The 13,923-nt window shown below is 38.8% G+C and overlaps 1 long non-coding RNA gene across 1 annotated transcript; it reads right to left on the bottom strand.

Annotated features, from left to right (window-relative positions):
- Positions 1-1,039: 1,039 nt before the first annotated feature.
- LOC134733284 (uncharacterized) lies at positions 1,040-12,876 on the bottom strand. The gene is made up of 3 exons (XR_010116772.1): positions 12,172-12,876; positions 9,771-9,834; positions 1,040-1,128 (listed from the first exon to the last, which is right to left on the bottom strand). It is a non-coding gene; the product is annotated as an uncharacterized lncRNA (long non-coding RNA).
- Between the last annotated feature and the right edge of the window lie 1,047 nt (positions 12,877-13,923).

Genomic DNA, 13,923 nt, shown 5'->3' with positions numbered 1-13,923 from the left:
TCAAATGGGTGAATGGTTAAACCAACTGTTGTATACCCATACCATGAAATACTACACGGATATATATATATATACACACACACCAATACATGCAACAACCTAGATTAATCTCCAAAGATTTATGACCAGTGAAAAAAGTCACTTCCAAGAGCTTGTATATATACTGTATGATTCCATTTAAATAACATTCTTGAAGTGACAAAATTATAGAAATGGAGAACAGATTATTAATATCCGAGGTTAAGGAGAAGGTGAGGGCAGGAGGAAAGTCAGTGTAGATATAAAACGACAGCACGAGAGATCCTTGTGATAGAAATGTTCTGAATCAGTGTGAATATCTTGGTGGTGATATTGTATATTGTACTGTAGTTTTGCAAGCTGTTGCTATTGGGGGTTACTGGGTAAAGGATACATGGGATTGTTCTGTGTTATTTCTGACAATCGCATGTGAACAAGTACAATTAGAACATAAAGCGTCTTTTGAAGTAGAGGAATTTCCAATTTTGGTGAAATCTAAGTTATCAGTGTTTTTCTTTCAGGGATTGTGTTTTTGGTATTTTATTTTATTAATTAATTAATTTTGAGACAGAGTCTCACTCTGTCACTCAGGCTGGAGTGCAGTGGCGCAACAGGACTCACTGCAAACTCCACCTCCCAGGTTCAAGCAATTCTCATGCTTCAGCTTCCCTAGTAGCTGGGGTTACAGATGTGCGCCACCCTGCCCGGCTAATTTTTTTTTTTTTTTTTTTTTTTTTTAGTAGAGACTGAGTTTTGCCCTGTTGGCCAAGCTGGTCTCGAACTCTCTGCCTCAAGAGATTTACCTGCCTTGGCCTCCCAGAGTGATAGGATTACAGGCGTGAGCCACCACGCCTTATATATTTAAGAGGTCGTTGCCTAATGCAAGGTAGCAAAGATTTTCTCCTAGTTTTTCTTCTAGAAGATTTTCAGCTTTAGGTTCCTACCTTCCATTCTATCATCCATTTTGAATTAATTTTTGTACATGACTTAAGCTATGGATTGAATTTCATTTTTCTGCCTGTGGATATCCAAATGTTCCAGCATCATTTATTGAAAAGATTGTCCTTTCCCCACTTGTCTTTCACTGTGTTGAATGACCTCAGCTCCAACCTTAGGAAACAAGAAAAGGAACAGGAAATGATGTTATCCTTCTTTTAATATATTGAATATATTGTTGGATTTGATTTGCTAACATTTTGTTTAGAATCTTTGTATCTACGTGCATAAGGAAAATGTTTTGTAGCTCTCTAATAATTGTCCGGTTTTGGAATCAGGGTAATGCTGATCTCAGAATGTGTTGGGAAGTATTCCATACTCTTCAATTTTCTGAAAGAATGGGTATAGAATTACATTATTTCTTCCTTAAATGTTAGGTAGACTTTGCCGGTGAAGTTGACTGGGCTTGGAATTTGCCTCATGGGAAAGTTTTAAACTACAAATAATTTCTTAATAGAGATAAAGCTATTCGAATAATCTATTTCTTTTTGAGTGAGCTTTGGTAATTTGTCTATTTCAAGGAGTATGTCTATTTCATAAATTTTTCCAGGATGAAATATTTATAATATTACCTTATGTTCCTTTTAATGCTTGTGGAATCTACAATAATGTAACATCTCTCATTCCTGATACTGATAATCTGTGGCTTCTATCGTTTTTTCCTGATCAGTCTTGTGAGAGGATTATCAATTTTACTCATCTTTTTCAACAACCAGCTTTTAGTTTTGATGATTGAAACTGAAACTATTGTCTCTGTCTTCCATTTCACTGATTCCCTCTTTGACTTCTTAAAATTTCATTTTCTCTTCCTTTTTTTGTTTTTTAAGAGTGAAGTTGAGGTCACTGACTTGAGGTGCTTTTTTGCTTCTGTTACAGGTATTTAGCTTGTAGCTTCCCCTTAGCTCTGCTTTAGTAGATCATACAAATGTTGATCTATTATGTTTTCCTTTTCATTCAGTTCGGAAATACTTTCTAATCACTCCTTTAGCTCCTTCCTTAGCCCGTGGTTAATTTAGAAGTGTGCTATTTAGTTTCTAAATATTTGGGAGCTGTTGGTTTGAATTGAATTCTACTGTAGTCAGAGAATATACTTTGAATGTCTTAAATCGTAAATTTATTAAGATGAGTTGTAAAGTCCAAGATATGCTCTAACTTGGGTAAATGTTCTGTGTGTACTTGAAAGAAATGTGTATCTGCTGTTGTTGGATGGAGTGTCAATTACGTTAAGTTGGTTGATAGTGTTATTCAAATATTTTATATTCTTATTACATACTATTTTTTGTGTACTAGTTCTATCAATTATTGAGAAAGTATTAAAATCTCTGACTCTGATTTTTTTCTATTTTTATTTCATCGCTATCATGCATTTGGAAGCTCTGTTTATTTATATTTATATTATTTTACTTTATTATTTTTGAGTCAGGATCTCACTCTGTTGCCCAGGTTAGAGTGCAGTGGCACGATCATGGCTCACTGCATCCTGACCTCCCCAGGCTCAAGTGATCCTCCCACCTCAGCCTCTCAAGTAGCTGGGACTTCAGGTGCATGCCACCACACTTAGCTAATTTTTTGTATTGTTTTGTAGAGACGAGGTCTTGCCATGTTGTCCAGGCTGAAGCTCTGTTTTTAGATGTTTAACTTTTAGATTTATGTCCCCTTGTTGGAATGACCCCGTTTACCATTAAGAAATGGCCCTGGTAATATTGTTTGCTCAGAAATTGTATTTATCTGTATTAATGTAACCATTCTAGCTTTCTTTTCCTTTTTTATTTTTTATTTTTTTGAGACACAATCTGATATAGTTTGGATATATGTTCCCACCCTAATCTCATACTGAATTATACTCTCCAGTATTGGAGGTGGGGCCTGTGGAAGGTGACTGGATCATGAGAGTGAATTTCTCATGAATGGTTTAGCACCATCCCCTTGATGTTATCCTTGCAATACTGAGTGACTTCTCATGAGATCTGGCTCTTTAAAGGTGTGTGACAACTCACATTTTCTTGCTGCTGCTTTCACCTTGTGATGTGCCTGCTCCCCTTTGCCTTCTGCCATGACTGTAAGCTTCCTGAGGCCTAAGAGCAGATGCTGCTATGTTTTCTGTATAGCCTGCAGAACAATAAGCCAATTAAACTCCTTTCCTTTAAAAATTACCTGGCAATGCAAGAATGGCCTGATACAAGGTCTCATTCTGTTGCCAGGCTGAAGTGCTGTGGCACAGTCATAGCTCACTGTGACCTTGAACTACTGGGCTCAAGGGAAACCACTGCCTCAGCCTCCTGTGTATCTTGGACTACAGGTGTGTGCCACCACGCCCAGAAGATTAAAAAAATTTTTTTTGTAGCCACAAGGTCTTGCTATGTTGCCCAGGCTGGCCTCAAACTCCTGGCCTCAAGCAATTCTTATGCCTGGGACTCCCAAGGTGGATTTACAGGCATGAGCCACCATGCCTGGGTTACCTTTTCTTTTCTTTTTTTTTTAAATAGTGTTAGCATGGTGTATCTTTGTATATACTTTTATATTCAATAAATAAATAAATAAATATATAATATTTAATATATTAATTATATTTAAGGTTTGTTTCTTATAGGCAGGATATAGCTGAGTTTTGCAACTTAACTATTCAATTTTATCATCTTTGTCTTTTAATTGGTGTGCTTAGACTACTTACCTTCAATGTGATTATTGATATGGTTGGGCTTAAATCTACCATCTTGCTATTTTTCATCTAAATTCCCCACCTGTTCTTCATTCCCCTTTTCCTCTTTATTCTCTTTTTCTGCCTTTAAAAGTTTGCTTTTTCTTTCATTTACCTCTTGTTGGCTTCATTTACATTATTTTGATGCTTTTTTAACGTATTAAAATATACATCTTTCGTTTACTGATATCATGCCACACTTCACATGTAGTATGAGAAAACTGCAAGTGTATATTTTCATTTCTGCCCTCCTGGCACTTGTGCTATGGCTGTCATACACTTCATAATGAATACACACACACACAATACATTATATTTATAGAATATAAATTATATAAAATGTATACTATATAATTTATGTATGTAATCTTAGAACTTTTGCAAGGGCCAGAGATTCAGACTTGGAGGCTGTTTTCAAGTACATCTTAACTCTCACATTGCTACTGCAGTAGAGCCCCTTCTGCTGCTGCTGCTACTGGGAAAATGTACCACAGCTAAAATGTGGACATGGTACATCCCCACTACAACTGCTCCTGCTACCTCTTCAGGCTGTATGTCCCTCTGTCAGTCCCTACCACCCTCCCTATGATGTACTTTGTGGATAGCCTTCCTCTTCATGTTGCTCTCTTCCAATTAAAGTCTTGTGCAGATTTGTTGCTTGGCCGAGCCTGCGTCACATGCCTGCCCCTAACTCCAGAGAATGCTGGGAAAGTGAGCTTCTGGCTTCCTATTTTGGCAAGGCAGTGTTCATAATTCAGGCACTACCCTAAACAGAGAAAAAGGGTCCAAATGTAGGAAGTGATCAAAAAGTATAATAAAAGTCTACTATCTGCTAGGAGATAAAAAATATGTATAGATTTTATCCAAGCAGAAAACATAGTTTTAAAAATAAAGACACAAAGCAATTTTGCTACACACCTAAACTATAACAGAAACCTAAAGCTTTATTTTTTAATATCAGCAAAGGCTTTAAAATTATGGGTGTATATTGGTTGACTGCTTTCCCCTCATCATTCACACTATGAGTCTCTCATCCATCAGGATGATAATTGAAAGCTCAGTCTACACTTAGCCTGTAGGTCTGTGAGAAATAGCTGTGATTACCGTGGGGCTCCTGCATGGAAATTTCATGGCAATTTTACAAAACAAAGATCATACAGAAGAAACTGACTTTGCTTTTCTTGTCAGTGCACTATTACATTCTTATTTTCTTACCAAATCACTCCCTGATGAATATCTGTCATCATTAGCCAGTGGCAATAACATATTTAATGAATTTTTCTATACTCTTCCAAACATCTCTTATAACAAATATATAACTCAAAGAAAATAATGAAATTATCTTAGCTCTTCAGCTCAGAAACACATTTCTTTTTTGTATTGCATTCTGAGGAATGCTTTTTCCCCACTAGGAAGCTTTATTTTTCTTTTTAGTATTAGGGAGAGCTACTAAAATGGTTCATCTCTTTCTAGTTCTCTACAGAGTTCAGAGTAATTTTCCGAGATGAGAGATCATTGATTGATAAGTATATGGACTTAGCTTTCAGCTTCAAAATTTTCAAGACTTTTTTCAAAGATTTTCAAAGTATTGATTCTTAGTCTATGTTTTGAGATTTATGGATTTATATAATATTTCTATTCTTTGAAAATTTTTCTTTAGAAGAATGCGCCAAACCACAGAGTGACAGGCAGAGTGATCACATGTCTGGTTAGTAGCCAAGTAAGATGTTCATTAATAAGGAGACAATATACACAGAAGTTGTGCATTGCTACTTGTAATCTAAACTCCCCAAATTGATGATAAAACAGACAGTGATCACTAATAGGCCAGATAAAGGTAGAAACTAAGTAGATTTTAAAACTGAAGTAAAGTAAATTATTAACTCTTTAATTTGATCAGCTGACATTTCATAAATAATTTTGGTACCAATTAGGAATAACTATTTTTGTTACAGTTTTATTTTTCATATTATTGTCTTGAAATGGAGAAAAAAAGTCATTGTATTTAAATAATTTTTAAATTTCAGTCCATCCATCTCTTGTCTCCTGTGAACTTGACTAGAAATTTGTCTTTATCAGTTCTTCAGTATATAATAATTTATACGATCATCTAGTTTTACACATGGGCATGCAGTGTTTTCCTACTTGAGAATGAGAACAATTAAGGACTGTGCCAAATAAACTACTTTTCATAAAGTAAATGCTCAAAAAATAGTATATTTCTATTAAAATCTATAATGTATGCAATGTTTTTCTTAAGATAAAGCATTTTATGTATGATTGGTTGCTCAGCTAAAATCTGACCACTGGTTGGACTAGAGTTGGGGTTTAGATGTCATGCTCTACAGGTACTTCGTGTTACCTCAAGTTGTTATTATTTCATTGTATTATCCTTAAATGTGAAAAGTCGTGACTTACATACCCATGTCAATCAGAGTCCATACAGACTGATACCATTCATTAATTCATTAGAATGTTCTTGGAATAAATATTTGAGCCCCTACATGCAGCAGCACTGTGCTAGCTGGCCTCAAGGGCTTTAGTGTTAAACAAAGCAAACACAGGCCTTGCTCTCATTTACTAAAGACACTCTTCTTTAATTGCAGGCCAAGTTCTAGATCAAACCTCTCTAATTGCACCTATGAAGATAAGTTTTCTAAAAGAATTCCCAGTTTAAGAAAATCACAGGAAGAGAGTAGTGAATGCTCCAAAGGATCTCTGTCTCACATGTATTGACTCTAAGCATGAAAATCAAATGTGAAAGCAACTTCAGCATTACCCAAAGGTGATTCAGTGTATTCTAGGTATAAAAATGTTCCATGGTATACATTTGTATTAGTCCGTTTTCACGTTGCTATAAAGACACTACCGGAGGCTGTGTAATTTATAAACAAAGGAGGTTTAATTGACTCACCATTCTGCATGGCTGGGGAGGCCTCAGGAAACTTACCATCATGGCAGAAAGGGAAGCAAGCACCTCTTCACAAGGTGGCAGGAAAAAGAAGCATGAAGGAGGAATTTCTAAACACTTATAAAGCCATCAGATCTCATCAGAACTCACTTTCATGAGAACAGCATGGGAGAAACTGCCCCTGTGATCCAATCACCTCCCTCCTTTGACACGTGGGGATTACAGGTCCCTGCCTTAACATGAGGGGATTACATTGTGAGATGAGATGTGGGTGGGAACACAGAGCCAACCCATATCAACATTATAAAAATTGTGAGAGAGAATCTGGAGGGGAATTACTATAGCATGCTTTTGGATATATTAAGGTTGGCCACTCTTGCTGAAATGTTTTTTGCACAAGTTAATTTAAATGATCATTTTATTTTGCATGTGTAAGTACTACTGACTGGGAAGACAAAAGTATCTTTCCAAACAGTGTTTGTTCATGCCATGCAACATTATATGGACAATGAGTTACACAATTTGTTTAATCAAATTAAAGGTTTTTGGTTTTTCTGAGTTGAGAGCATAAGGAAAGAGGAATTTATTAATTTATATAACTCCACTCATCAGCCAATTATAAAATATATGTTGATTGTTTCAGCTGCATACTTTGCTTAGTTTTAACTTGATAAATTCATTCAATTTGGCTAAGTAGGGTCACAGTGATACCATGCCTACGGTACTTACAATTTCCGACAGACTGTTACAATTGAGTTTACAATTTGGATTCAAAATGCAAAACAAAATATATAAAATTGTTTAAAACACAGTGATCAGTAACGAGCTCATCATGTTACAAGTTCAATTTAAAAGGTATTTTCCACCTGGGCCTGGTGGCTCACGCCTGTAATCCCAGCACTTTGGGATGCTAAAGCAGGAGGGAGGTTGAGGTGGAAGGATCGCTTGAACCTAGTAGGTCAAGGATGCAGTAAGCTGTGATGGCACCGCTGTACTCAAGCCTGGACTACAAAGCAAGACCCTGTCTCAAAATTTAATAAATAAATAAATAAAAATAAAATTATTTTCCACTAACTAGCTCAAACATTGAAACTGCCTGAAGAACCAGTCTCAAACCAAATTAATCACATCTCAGTGAAATGAAGTGAGTTGTTAGTTTCATTGGTGAGTCTACTTTGAAACAAATACTTCCTGTTGTTCTCATTTCAGATCACTCAATCCTGCTTAATCAGAGCATTCCTTGAATTGACAAGTCAAATTGGGTTTTCTTTTTTGTTTCTTTTTAACTTTGATCATTTGTAGGTATTCATCTGGGTCCATAAAGAATATTTTGACACTCCACAACCAATATTCAACTACTCTGGTTTTTTCTTTTTCTGTAGCAATCATTTAGTACATTGTGCTATGTATTATTAGTTACTTTTATATTTGGTCATGCAGATATTTTACTAGCTGAAATACATTACATTTGAGGATAGGAACTAGGTACTATCCTTATGTGTATACATTGGAAACTTACGATACCTGAAAATGCTGAAGTCCTCTTGCCACTTTGGGGGAAGGCAGTGGAGGGCAAACCCAATATTGCTAAGAACAGCAGAGTAGAGAAAGTGATAGAACCTGGCTCCTTCATAACGTTTTTGGAGAAAGCTGCTCATACCATTCCTGATGTTGCCCAAGAGCTGGCCATTCAGATTCATGCCACATATTTCTGTAGTGTTTAGGACAGTTTGAATGTGGATTATCTGTTAGAATTGAAATCTTCCAATTATGAATACCATATTATTATTCCCAGTTGCAGAAGAGAAAACTGAAGCTTATAGAGAATAAGTTGCCAAAGGTTACACAGTCAAGGAAGTAGCATAGTGAAGACATGAAGTGGAGCCTTTGTGACTACATCTAGGCTCACTTCACCCCTCACCCCCAAATACACACGATTACCCATTTAACAGAACTCTTTCCCTATTCTTGTTATTAATATCATCTTCTTTCTTATGATGATGTTCTTTTTTGTTTCCTTGCCTTTTTTTCCTCAGAGGAAGAAGTGTCTCTCCTCCTCCCTATGGCTAGGCTAGCCTTGCCTCACCCCATATGTTCTTGCTCATACCCTTTCTGCCTTCTTTGGGACTTTGTACTATCAATCATTCCAGCTCTTGAATTGACTATTTCTTTTTACTTCAGCATCTAAATAAATTCATGTCATAGCTAATCCCCATCCACACCCTTTCCCTTGATCCTGATAACTCTTTAAGCTACTCTTTCTTTTATTACATTTAGCAAGAGACTTATAGAAAATGCAGCCTATGTTTGATATTTCCACTAATTTCATCTTAATTAAAATTGCTCTCTTAAAAGTCTCTGAGGGGAAATAGGCATTGCAACTCTCCCTACCCAAAGGAGGAGGAGATGATATAATGATGTGTCACAGGCTCTATTGCTGATTGGGTCATAGTTACTAGTGGGCAGGGTCAGTGTATGTTAAAAGGTCATCCATCCCTCATGCTTTCTTGTGCTTCCTGCTCCTTGTCTCTCTGTAGTGGCAGATCTAGACAGGGCACTGGCCATTGGGGTATGCTGACCATCTTTTCTTATTTCCCTCTATTCTTGTCTCCTTCCTTTCAGCTTTTTCCTCCTCCTCCTTACAGCAAGTCAAAGAAAGGTTCTTGCCGGAAGTACTGAACACTCAAGTATCTTATACCTCATAACTAAGCCATAGGACTCATACTTTACCTTTGTACTTATTAATAATACAGTATCTTTCTTCTGATGCTGCTATTGCTTATTATACATACAGAGAGGAGGAATAATCAAAATGATGGGATTCTGGCATTACTAGGCTTTGTGAAGATAATACCATCAAAATAACATTTTAATTCTTCACAGTCACCATTCATTGACTTTCTCTTTTTTTTTTTTTTGAGACAGAGTCTCTCCGTTGCCCTGGCTGTAGTGCAGTGGTGCAATCTCGACTCACTGCAACCTCTGCCTCCTGGGTTCAGATTATTCTCCTACCTCAGTCTCCCAAGTAGCTGGGATTACAGGGGTGCACCACTACACCCAGCTAATTTTTATATTTTTAGTAGAGATGGGGTTTCACAATGTTGGCCAGGCTGGTCTTGAATTCCTCACCTCAGATGATCCACTCACCTCGGCCTTCCAAAGTGCTGGGATTACAAGCATGAGTCACTGCATCTGGCCTTTCATTGACTTTCTATAATAAAATTCAAAGATTTTCCGTGAGTTTTCATTCTCTTTGATCTCTGTGTAATATAATTGATTCTCTTAGCCAGTTCTTCCTTCTTGAAATGGTTTACTTGGCTTTTATGCCATGTTAACTTACTAATTACTTATGGCAACTCAAATATATTGGTTTTATTGCCAGTATTTATTCGCCTGACTTCTGGCAAAACAGTACATCAAATTTCTTATGGGAAAACCTCCTATAGTCTAAACCCATGTAATTTACCTTCACTCACAGCTCATGATGTGGGTGTTGATTGGCCGCAGCCTGATCACCAAACTATAATCTCCCAGCTGCAGTAACTGGGTCAGGAATGGGACCACAACTGACAAATCCAATTAGATACAATATAAGTTTGCTAGGGCTTTGGAGAAAGAGGCTCTTTTTCTGTCCTTTCAGACGTGAGTGGAAAAGGACATTATATTAGGCTGTTCTTGCTATAAAGAAATATCTGAGACTGGATATTTTATAAGAAAAGAGGTTTAATTGGCTCACGGTTCTGCAGGCTGTACAGAAAGCACAGCACTGGCATCTGCTTCTGGAAAGGTCTCAGGAAGCTTACAATCATGGCGGAAGGCAAAGGGGGAGCAGGCACATCACACGGTGAAAGCAAAGGACCAGATCTCCTGTGAACTCAAAAGGAGCTCATTTATCGCCAAGGAGATGACCCAAGCCATTCATTTGGGATCCACCCCCAGGATCTAAACACGTCTCGTCAGGCCTCAATTTCAACACGGGGGACTACATCTCAACATGCGATTTTGGTGGGGACAAATATCCAAACTATCTCAGGTTAGGGCTTGGAGTTTGCTATAGCCCTTTGAGCACCACATAAAATTTAAGAATGGAGCCTAAGGAGTAAGAAGCAGAGTGGAGAAATGTGTGAGACATCCTGGTGTTTTTAGTCCTTTATCCAACTGCACTTGACGCCAACTTATTAGAGAGTTTTCAGAGACAATAGCCAATAAATACTCCCTCTTTCCCATTATTTTGGCTTAAACCAGTTTGATCTCGATTTTCTATCTCTTGCAACCAAAACAATTCAAAAACAAACAAATAAAACAACGATACATATATATGTATTTTACTATGTACATACATATGCATATAAATGCATAGAGAAAGTTCTGTTAAGACACGTTTCAAAGTGGTAGAGGTGGTTATCTCTGGTGAAAAGGGTCTGTTATGGTGGGAAAGATGATGGAGAAGGGGCTTTTGGCCTTTCTTTATTGTTAGACTGCTTTGGAGCATGTTCCTGGAGGTTGTAAAGCAAATATCCTCAAAGCTGGAACTATGGAACTCACTGCAAACCAATAATGACTCTTGTAATTAAATTTTCCCTGCAATAGCAATTAATTATATTTCAGAAATACCCTTTAACACTGACTCTCGTCAATGAGTAGTTGCTGCACCATTATCTGCTCTTCAAATGAGAAAAAAAAAAGCAAAGCACAAGCTAATCCTGTGGTTTGTGGAAAGTTCTACGGTAAAAGAATGGTGGTGTTGATATTCATCTCTTTTGATTCTCAGCCCATGGGCTTTCCAGTTCATCATAAACCGCAGCTGGGGCCGACTTTGGGGAACTCCATATTAGACTCACGCGCTGATGCTAAGTTGAACTGGGCTCCCTCTCAAGGCTGAGAAGAATTCTGTTTAACTCTCCGAATCTTTTTTTTTTTTTTTTTTTTTTTGAGACGGAATCTCGCTCTGTCGCCCAGGCTGGATTGCAGTGGCACGATCTCGGCTCACTGCAACTTCTGCCTCCCGGGTTCAAGCAATACTCTGCCTCAGACTCCGGAGTTGCTGGGATTACAGGCGCGTGCCACCATGCCCACCTAACTTTTGTACTTTTAGTAGAGACAGGGTTTCACCACGTTGGCCAGGCTGGTCTTGAACTCCTGACCTCGTGATCCACCCGCCTCAGCCTCCCAAAGTGCTGTGATTACAGGCGTGAGCCACCGCGCCCGGCCTCCGATGCCTTTTTTTTTCACGTCACATTTCTTTTCAAATGTAACCTGACCGCAGATACATAACTGTCCTAATATGGAACAGAACTTTCTAAGTAGTTTCTTGTTCTATGACCCCAAAGCTGAATTTCAAGCAAGGGATGCTCAGGAACCAAGATGTTCACCACGCCAGCTGAGACAAAAAGTAGTTTATTTTCATCTCAGCAAGAGAGAACTGTCAAAGAACCAGATGCTTCTCATCTGCAGAGCCCTTCTCTTCAGAAGCCGTGGGAATTGGCTCACCACCAGGGGGCACAGTTTTACTATCCCGTAGCATGCCGCGGAAAAGGCGCGCTCTCACCTGCAATATTGTCCGAGATCTGAATATTAAAGAGTTCATTGCTGAAGATCTAAAGGCTCTCTCTGGTTAACTGATCCCTGGGAATGACGGTAGAGCCTTGCTTTAAAGCCAGACGATAAAATTTAAATAGTTAAGCCCTCTGGCTTCATTAGTTTATTTTTCCTTGTTGCTGGCAAGGAAAGCACTATATATTGTAGAGATAATCGTGACTGATAATCAAAACGAAAGCAGTTTTGACAAATTCTAATATAAGTTTTTACTGAAACAGGAATGACAAAATCCTTTTGTCTAAAAGGAGAAAAGTTTTAGCTGCATGAAAAATAGGCCCCAGGCTAAGAAAGCTTTTGCTCAAATAAGGGAAATAAAAGAGCAGTGGAATTGTAGGAATAGAATCCTATGATGCTTGACTTTTTGCCCTCAGCCTGAAGAATGAAAGCAAATCAGAGGGACAAAACATCTTTAGCAGTCCCAGCTGCTACGAAGGCTGAGGCAGGAGAATCGCTTGAACCTGGGAGGCAGAGGCTGCAGTGTGCCGAGATAGCGCCACTGCACTCCAGCCTGGGCGACAAAGCGAGAATCTGTCTCAAATAAAAACAAAACAAAACAAAAACAAAAAAAACCATCTTTAGCCCCTGATGTGCAACTGTATAATTTAAAAACATTTAAATTAAAGGGGGAAGAAACCCCAAATGAACCTGTTAGGTAACATGGCACAGTAAGATGGCGCCAGTTCCGGGTTCTTCACCGCCCCCCCCCCGCCCCCCGTTCCTGGTTCTCCACCCCGCGAGCCCGCCAAGAGAAGGCCAATCAGGGAAGAACACCTCCTGCCTTTTACTCAAACCCCACCCCTAAGCCAATCACCAATGTCCACGTAGCCCCACTGAGTATAAAAACCCAGCACCTAAGCTGCTCGCCCCTTATTCCTTCCTTCTCATCCCCCGCGTGGTGTCTGCTTGGTGCCTGCAATAAAATCTCCTGACCGCGACCGGCGTGTCTTTGGTTTGAGCCCGATCGGGTCCGACTCTTTGAGAACCAACAACTGTTAATTCACTCAACAGTTTAAAAAATTAGTTGCAAATAACGTTATCTTTGTTTCAAGTAAATGAGGCTGTTAAAACAGTGCCTCATGGAGGGCAACAGCGGGGATTCTCAGGAGAGAAGCTATCCTACCTTTTGGTTAGCATGTTGGGGCAGGGAAGTGGAGACTGCCTGCCAAATCACAAATCAGGGTCTTGGGTTTTCTATTTCTGGGAATTACCCGTTACATGAGTGGAATGCATATATGTGAATTTTCTTTTACAGGTCGGGGATCCATGGAAGGAGGTTCGGGATTCACCACAGAGATATGTCATCTCTGTCCTCAAAGAATCAAATGTACCATTCCTTTAAGCATAAATTGAGGAAGGACTGGCGATGAGAGTGGAAACTAGCTATAGAAATGGGAGCATGCAGCCCTGAATTGCTCCAGAACAAACACATTTAATGCCAGGGAAGTAGACCACGCTGGGTAATGTCACAATACTATAAAAGGAAGGGTACTTGCTAGGTCCTATTCTAGGATATTTTTCCCAGCCCTCTCTCTAGGCTGCTGGAAGGACAGTCAGGCTGGTTTAGGTGCCCTCTCCCTACTCTCCAAACAGGGCAAACATTCTGCGTGGCTTTGGCTTGTTTCAACGCTGCAGCTCTGAAGGCAGGGTTAATTCCATACAGTTGCCAGAGCCCTAAACGAGGGAGCCTAGGTCAGAGGTCGCA

The sequence above is a fragment of the Symphalangus syndactylus genome, chromosome 17 (assembly GCF_028878055.3).
Source record: "Symphalangus syndactylus isolate Jambi chromosome 17, NHGRI_mSymSyn1-v2.1_pri, whole genome shotgun sequence".
NCBI lineage: Eukaryota > Metazoa > Chordata > Mammalia > Primates > Hylobatidae > Symphalangus > Symphalangus syndactylus.
Note: the sequence above shows the minus strand (reverse complement) of the source record. Positions and strands in the feature narration are given on the sequence as shown.